General features: G+C 43.2%; 1 non-coding gene across 1 annotated transcript; it reads right to left on the bottom strand.

The window, feature by feature from the left end:
- Window positions 1-718: 718 nt before the first annotated feature.
- On the bottom strand, window positions 719-791 carry trnar-ccu (transfer RNA arginine (anticodon CCU)). Its single transcript has one exon. It is a non-coding gene; the product is annotated as a tRNA-Arg (tRNA).
- Between the last annotated feature and the right edge of the window lie 8,078 nt (window positions 792-8,869).

Raw genomic sequence — 8,869 nt, 5'->3', positions numbered from 1 at the left:
TGCAATCATCGAGGGACCGATGAATTCCGAGATGTATCAGGAAATTCTACAGCAGAATGTCAGGGTGTCTGCCTGTGATCTAAAACTCAAAAGACGCTGGGTCTTGCAACATGACAAAAACAAAGGAGTACATCAACAACAGAGTGGCTGAAACAGAAGAAATTCTGTATGTTGGGATGGCCAAGTAAGAGTCCTGACCCCAATCCCATTGAAGTGCTGTGGCGTGATCTGAAGCAGGCCATTCAGCGCAAGACATCCCAAAAATATACATGAACTGAAACAGTTTTGCATAGAGGAATAGGCCAAAATACCTCCTAACCGCTGCTCAGGTCTGACAAGCCGCTACAGAAAGTGGGGGTTGAGGTTTTTGTCATAAAGGAGGTTCCACTAGCTCCTTAATATAAGGGTTCACGTACTTTTTCCATCAATGACCTTGATTGTTTAAACCATTTGGTCAATAAAGAAACAGCAATGTCAAATGTTGGGTGTGTGTTCTTTGTTAAATCAGAATCTCTTTATTAATTATTATGACTTAGATAAAGATAAGATCACATGTTAGGAGCCATTCATGCAGAAATCCACATCATTCCGAAGGGCTGTTTACAAAAGTTTTTCTCCCAACTGTATGTGAGAGAAAAGCAGAGACGCTCACTGAGTAAGGTGGAGTTGTAGCTTTGCAAACCACAAAGACATTTGTATGCTCAAAATGGGACAGGAGCACCCCAGATGGGACTCGAACCCACAATCCCTGGCTTAGGAGGCCAGTGCCTTATCCATTAGGCCACTGGGGCACACTGGGTTGGGTCGATCACGCTGATGAAGAGCCAGTTTTTTTTTCCTTTGCTTTTTCAAAGGGATCCCCAAAATTAGGAAAGTTAGGCAGCAGAAGGTTTACTGTGACCTGAGAAGGACCGGCATCCAATCACGGTGGTACACACACACGCTCTCACTCATCTGAGCTACACGGCTACCAAGATGATCTCAGGTGCGCCGAGCTGGTACGGAACATATTGAACTGATCGACGGCGAATTGTCTCTCAGACAGGCTTTTCACCTCTGAGCTCCCTGACTGACAGTGATCAGTTAGGCAGTAAAACAGTCAGCTGCTTCTAAGCCTTAAACAGCTGCATCTCGGCGCTTCCACGGAGAGATGATTTGAAAGCCGAACATCGCCCATTGGGAACACCTTACTATCACTAGTTTAAGAGACTCTTAAGGTCTTGCAGAGGTGCCTGTCTAATAGCATGCGCTTTGCAAGCTATAGGTGTTTAGGCTGAGGCAGAATGCCTGTTAACAAAATGTTTTTCTAAAGGGGCCTCGCACTCTTTTCCAAGCAATGGTCACCATCCCCACAATGTAGTCATGTCCTAGGACGTCACCTGTTAGTCTCCATTTGTCTGCCACCAACATTTTAGGTTACGGGGTCACAACCGCACCCCGGAGAGCATAGGAGCCGTTGGCGTTCTGGCTGTGCAGATTGGGCTGAAGGTGGGGCGCTTGAATCTCGCTGTTGGAGGCCGTCTGAAACTGACCCAAGCCTTTCCCTTGAATTAAATGTAAATAAGAAATGAACCCCAGATGCACATGGAATCAATCACGTGTTTCCTTTGAGCCGTTTCAAAGACTGCTCCAGAGTTTACCTTGCACAGATGCGCAAAGATTAATGATGGGGGTGCACGCTTCCAGGCGCCTTACAACTGTAGGGACTGATTAGAGACAATTCGTAGCGTGTACTCATTTCTCTCTATTCCCCGTGTTGCAGTGGTAGGATGACATAAATTCCTGCTTCGACACGTAACGGCATTATAATCAAGTGCAGGAGCTGAGGGCTTTAGTTTTGTTTCGTTTTCCATGGCGTTCGTAAGCGCGCAAATCAAAGGCAATTCCTGCGTCTAACACGAATGTAAATGCTTTTGAAAGTGCAGTGTGGTGCAGCTTGTAAAAACCATTTGTGGTTTGTTGATGTTTTTTCTGTCTGCCAAAGTTGCATTTTGACATCCGGACTGGGGGACTTTATCATTTGAACGTGAAGCCAGCCTTAAACCCTCTGAGGCGTGTCTGTCTGCCGGCACGAATCTTGTGAAAGGTATTTTTTTTTAACGGAGAGCGACTTTAAAAAGGTTTCCGCAGCCACCTCGCACTCCGTGTTAGATTATAGGAGGAATGCGGCGACAGCGAGCTCGCTTTTGTCGTGGCCGAGTGGTTAAGTGCGTTGGGGATTCCCCGCGCAGGTTCGGAACTTGCCGACTCCGGCGTCTGCCGCACGTCGCCTTGTGCCTGCGCGGCAAAGGCGAAGTGCCGTTTCTCCTTTCCCGGTACTATAAAAACGCTAAATCGCTTGGACCCGCTGCCATTGAAAGCAATTCTTCAGATAACCACACATTTTGCGTTCGCACCTCTGGTGCTCTACTTATGCCTTTGCAAACCTAATGAATAAAGCTGAAAGAACCGACACGATATGTAGGTGCTCGTAAACCACGCAGTAAAGAACTGTTAACAGCAAGGGTTTCAGTGGGTTAACTGAGGAGAAGGCGTGATCGCTAATTGTTGACTTTTTATTTGGTGTTAGAAACACTCTTACTGTGCATGACGTGCAACAAATGTAGCCACAGAAATTGCATCACGCTTTCATGTATGCTATTGCAGACACCAACGTTGCCTAGATAGAAAACCGAAATAGCCGTGGGTTTGCTTGCTGGTCTGAAGGATCTCTCTTCGAATCTCTATCATTTGTCAATGAAAGTAAAAGGCGCTGCAATCTCATACGTTCAGAATCAAACCCGCAGCTGTTGTTCGACTTTATTTCTTGACTAATTACAACTGAGTGTCGCATGAGCAGTTACGTAAACTTGTCTGGTATATTTGAACACAAATGCCGTTCTTCAATTAAAACTAACAGTACATTGTCAGGGACATTCAGTTCTATACAAACAAGAGACAGACAAGAGAATATTTCTACCGTTCATGTGGACTACGTGTTGACTTACTGATCGGAATAATTGAAAGGTTCGGGCTCATAGCCGATGCAGTGCGTGCTAATTAGAACAGCAACGCTGAGCTCTCAGCACCGTACTGAGCCCAGGTGTTTTTCTAAAGCTGTCAGGTGCAGTTCATTTACATGAAGGAAATCTCTTACTGGGTACGATTACAATGCAGTAAGTAGCACAGACTGCTTAGGGAGTAGCCCGATGCGTTTAAAAACAACCCGAGCCAGATAGGAGTCGAACCTGCAATCTCCTGATCCGTAGTCAGACGCGTTATCCATTGCGCCACTGGCCCTGGTGTGACACTGCAGGACTGTAACCCAGTGAGATCAGCACTGCAACTAGTAAAATATTACCCCCGGTCCATTCTTTTCCAAAAGTGAGAAACACCTGTTTTCTACATTTTGTCTGTTTTAAAACCATATCTCTTTAAACCAAACCAAGAGTTTGTCTTTTGCACTGATATTCTGATTCATTTCGATTTCAATGAAAAAAAAAAACATTATCTTCCAAAGCATCATAAAATTGTCCCTTCTTCCAGACTCTACTTCTCTCTTGTAGTAGTACAGCAGACCTTTCCAAGTGAGCAGATCACAGAGTCCGAAATGAGCTTCCTCCATCAAGCAAAGTACCTGAACATGACTCTGTCTTCATAAAAGCGCCCCTGTAATAAAGAAATTAAATCCGAAATCAAGAGGGCAGTTTCCTACTGAAGTTCAAGAAATCATCAATTTTAACCTAGCAACACATTAAAGGCTGCATCTATACAAGTACGATTCTAGAAATGCTCACCAGATTACGTTTTAAGAAAGAACTGCGCCTCAGGTTCCGCCGAGATCTTAACTCGGATGGCAGGATTCAGAGTCCGGAGTGTGGACTGATGGCGCACGGAGGGTCCATATACTGTGGATCCCTCAGTGATCTTCCGCGTATTCAAACCGCCAGCGTGTGACTCCCCTGTCACCGTCCTCTCTCCTCTGTGCAGCCGAGCCCGATTCACGGTAAAGTGAAAAAAAATATGCCCTCAACGTGAGATTTACTCTGGAGTGAGGATAGATGTTACCTTTTTATCATTGAACAGGATGTATGTGATGTGGCGACTAGGTTCAATTTTGTATCCTGTTTAAAAGATTAAGGACTGGGGTGAGCGTGATTTACCACCCTTTCAGCTAAGAACCCGACGTGCGCACCGTTTAAGCTGCATAGACTCGGTCGTTTAACTCTTCTCCATTAGCAGGGTTAAGGTTAAAGAAAAAAAACATTGCTGACTTCTTTTTTTTTTGCCAGCTGCTAGCGCTGATTAGCAAGGTTTGTATTTCATGTTTTGCAAGTTGCATCCATTTTAAGAAAAACAAGTCATGTTAAAGACAGGAAATGAATACTTGTGTTTAATTAAGTCTAGCGGTTGTCCGCTGGGATTCAGACCCAGGGTCTCCTGTTCACTAGACAGGCGCTTTAACCAACTAAGCCACGGCGCCCCGGGAGTGCTGTCCTTTTGCAGCCACTTGGACACACCACTCAGACACATCTGCATTCGGTGTGTGCTCCGCCTGCTCGCTGAGCAAGTTGCCACCTTTACATACAATAGCAACATCGACACCAAGAGAAAGGATGACAAATGGCTTTTATCTGGAACTTTTCATGTCCAAGGAGCTCAATGTGCTTTCTGTGTACAACAGGGCCACTGAACTCCACACTGGCCACTGAACCACAGCAGTGGCTTGCTGGCTTGACATCTCCCAAGGAAAATGTTGAAATCGCATGTGGAACAGGAAAATGACCCTCGAGTACGAGGGAAAAAAAAGAAAAAGATCATCTGGAGCGCGCCAACTCAGTTGGGACAGTCCAGTTCTGTTAGCGAGGTGGCTGAGTGGTTAAGGCGATGGCTTGTTAATCCATTGTGCTCTGCATGTATGGGTTCGAATCCCACTCTCGTCGGTTTCCATGTCTGACATGTGTGCCCGTTCGACGTTGGCCCTCCTGTCGTTTGCTCCAGAACTAGAGCCATGCAGTTTCTAGCGGTGGCTGAACATGGTATAGTAGGCTAACATCGGTATCGAGCAGTGACAGTAACAGTATTTACGTGCCGCTGCTGCCAAGTGGCTCTGGGTTGAGACCGCGTTTTCACTTACTTGCAATGCAAACGGAGAAAGCGATTTTTGACAGTCTCTTGAGAGACTGCGCTAGGTGTTTAGGGATAGACTTTGTCAGTTCCCCCTGGGATGATGGCCTCTCAAATAGTTTGTGATTCCTCTAGACGTTTATACAGTAGAAGCCTGCTTCGTGGCTTAAATCCAAGCTAAGGAAACGAGTTAGAGGTCTGATGCAGAACTGCGAATTCAATGAACGGGAACACTACAGTACATTGCACTGTATGTGTGAGGAAAACTGCCCCCTTCTGTCCCTTGTCGACCGAACAGAGGACTGTAAAGGATACCGCCAAGAAACTTTAGGATGCTGGTTGGAATACAGCTCCAAAGAAGCCCCTTTGGGTGTTATGTCATCAAAAAGTAAGAACAGCGAATCTCCCTTTGATCAAAAGCGCAACAGAACTGTTTTCCGTGGAGCAGCTTTCAGACCCGTAGACCTGTTTTATTTGTAGGGCAGGGCGCATTCCCAAACGCGAATCTCCTGTTTTAGAAATGCTTTGGGCGGCGTGAAGTGAAAATAAGAAATGGGCTCCAGATGCACATGAAAGCAATCAAGTGTTTCATCCGAGCTGTTTCAACGACTGCTCAAGAGCTTTCCTTTCACAGAGGCGCAACGATTAATGATGGGGGTGCACCCTTCAATGCGCCTTCCCAGTGGGCATTGATTCGTCGAATATACGTATATTTATGGCGAAAATACGGCTATACGTATATATACGTCGCCTCAACGTATAATCAACGTCGAATTGCAACCGTAAAATCGACGACATGAATAAACGCATATATAACATCGAAAACACATCTAACACAGTGCCTGAGGCTTTTTACTGTATGTATCGTGTGTGCCGCAACTAGGAGTATACGGCACTCTGCACAGTGTACGAAGTAAATTATTTTCGCAGTAATTAATTTATTATATTTACTATATTTATTATACACGTGTAAATTAATTACTGCGAAAATAATTTACTTCGTACACTGTGCAGAGATTCTAGACGAATTGCAGACCACATTTAGACGTCTAAGGTATGCGTTTAATAGATGCAGCCATTCAAAATGCGCGGTAAAAACCCGCGGTACAGTAACCTACCCACAAGCCACCGCGGGGCACCGGAGGGTACCGCAGGACAAGTGATTGGCTGGCCAAAATGACCGACAGGGGCACTCGTGGTGCATTGGTTGGTAGTGCAAAGATTTAATCATTTAATGTCTTTGCTGTCCACATTTTAATCCGCTTAGTTTTGAATATTTATATGGATTTTACCACTAAAGGGAAATTTTAGTAGCTGAGCATAAAAAGAAGAGGAGCATAACGCATCTGAAGGTCATAAACGATATTAATTTAGGAACATAAACATTACTGTATGTATGTAAACTGTACTGTGTATGGCTGGTCTTGGTAGTTTAAAGAAAAAATACACACCAGTCTTCCATTTCTCCCTAAACATTTTAAGCATGAAAGTTTTATGAAACGGTACCCAAATATGCGATTGCTGTATAGAATGAATTTTAATTAAAAAAAATTATTTAACACGAACATTAAGCTGTTTACATCTTCCGCCTGAGAACAGTCACCCGTTGCTACCCAACGCAGAATGGTGATTGGCTGACACCATCTGACACCCCTCTGATTGGAGAAAAAAGACGTGCTGGTGTGCTATACCAGGAAGAGGATTTCTTTCAATTCTAAACGTGTATTTTAAAAGTTTAAGAAGTAAAAACCTTACAGCGTACACAGATTTCTAAACTGATCAGGATCGTTATCTTTGTCTCATGCATAATAATGTTCACCGCTCTGTCCAGCAAATTAATAATAAACTTTATTTTATATAGCTTTTTAAACGAATAAGTAATTAGATTGCTCATAAACCTAATCACTTGCTTTTTCTTTTTATTTAGGCGCAGATTTCAACTATAGATCGTATTATTAATAACCATAATAACAACCAACCAACAAAAACAACCATATAAACATAATACCAACCAAAAACATAGATAACAACCACAATACAAAATCAAATAATCAAACCATTTTACTCTCGCAAAGTCCTCCAATTATCATAATCCCGCCCCTTATGCAAAACCAAACCTTCCTCCCATCCCAGTTTATCCTGTTTATCATAAACAAAATCAACCTCAATTTTCAACATAAAGCATTACACAAAATCAATACCTCAACACTCCATACTCAACAACGATAATTCACAAACAGCCAGAAAATGTAACTACACATTCCCAAACAGACCTAATTTCCATAGCCCCGCCCCTTATGCAAAACCAACATCCCTCCCCTGTTCTCTCTCTCCCCTGGCGGTTGTAATTGTTTTTATTTTCAAATAAATTTTAGCAAAGTCATGTATTTTAAAAATCTTAAGATTTTTATATTTATGTCTTTATTTAGTGGTTTCATTAGTGACAAAGGCTAAACTTTCTTGGAAAAATGTCTTTTATGTAAACCATGTTTGCTATTAATTCATTCAGGGCTAAAATATGTTCATTGTCTTCTAATGAAAGAAGGGTTCCTTTCGCCGTAGTCGGGAGCCTAGCCTTTAACTAGTAAGTACTGTATTTACTGGGTTTTTGAGGGGGGGTGTCTTTCGCTGGAAATCTCGCCTCCTACTTTGAAAATACCCGTGAAACCGTTTCAATTCGTCACAGCCAGCACTCCTGCAGAGAGGGGGGTTGTACTTGCAGTGTATACAGTACACGCGTTATGCTCTTCGTTAATGTAAATAATTACTGCGAAAATAATTTACTTCGTACACAGTGCAGAGATTCTAGACGAATTGCAGACCACATTTAGACGTCTAAGGTATGCGTTTAATAGACGAATATTATACGTCTTTTGCCCACTGTGCTGCCCTCTTGATTTCGGATTTAATTTCTTTATTACAGGGGCGCTTTTATGAAGACAGCGTCATGTTCAGGTACTTTGCTTGATGGAGGAAGCTCATTTCGGACTCTGTGATCTGCTCACCTGGAAAGGTCTGCTGTACTACTACAAGAGAGAAGTAGAGTCTGGAAGAAGGGACAATTTTATGATGCTTTGGAAGATAATGTTTTAAAACAGACAAAATGTAGAAAACAGGTGTTTCTCACTTTTGGAAAAGAATGGACCGGGGGTAATATTTTACTAGTTGCAGTGCTGATCTCACTGGGTTACAGTCCTGCAGTATCACACTGGATAACGCGTCTGACTAGGGATCAGGAGATTGTAGGTTCGACTCCTGCCTGGCTCGGGTTGTTTTTAAATGCATCGGGCTACTCCCTAAGTAGTCTGTGCTACTTACTGCATTGTAATAGTACCCAGTAAGAGATTTCCTTCATGTAAATGAACTGCACCTGACAGCTTTAGAAAAACACCTGGGCTCAGTACGGTGCTGAGAGCTCAGCTTTGCTGTTCTAATTAGCATGCACTGCATCGGCTATGAACCCGAACTTTTCAATTATTCCGATCAGTAAGTCAACACGTAGTCCACATGAAAGGTAGAAATATTATCTTGTCTGTCTCTTGTTTGTATAGAACTGAATGTCCCTGACAATGTACTGTTAGTTTTAATTGAAGAACGGCATTTTTGTTCAAATATACCAGACAAGTTTACGTAACTGCTCATGCGACACTCAGTTGTAATTAGTCAAGAAATAAAGTCGAACAACAGCTGCGGGTTTCATTCTGAACGTATGAAATTGCAGCGCCTTTTACTTCCATTGACAAATGATAGAGATTCGAAGAGA

The sequence above is a fragment of the Lepisosteus oculatus genome, unplaced genomic scaffold (genome assembly GCF_040954835.1).
Source record: "Lepisosteus oculatus isolate fLepOcu1 unplaced genomic scaffold, fLepOcu1.hap2 HAP2_SCAFFOLD_40, whole genome shotgun sequence".
Lineage (NCBI taxonomy): Eukaryota > Metazoa > Chordata > Actinopteri > Semionotiformes > Lepisosteidae > Lepisosteus > Lepisosteus oculatus.
This window is presented reverse-complemented; position numbering and strand designations above follow the sequence as displayed.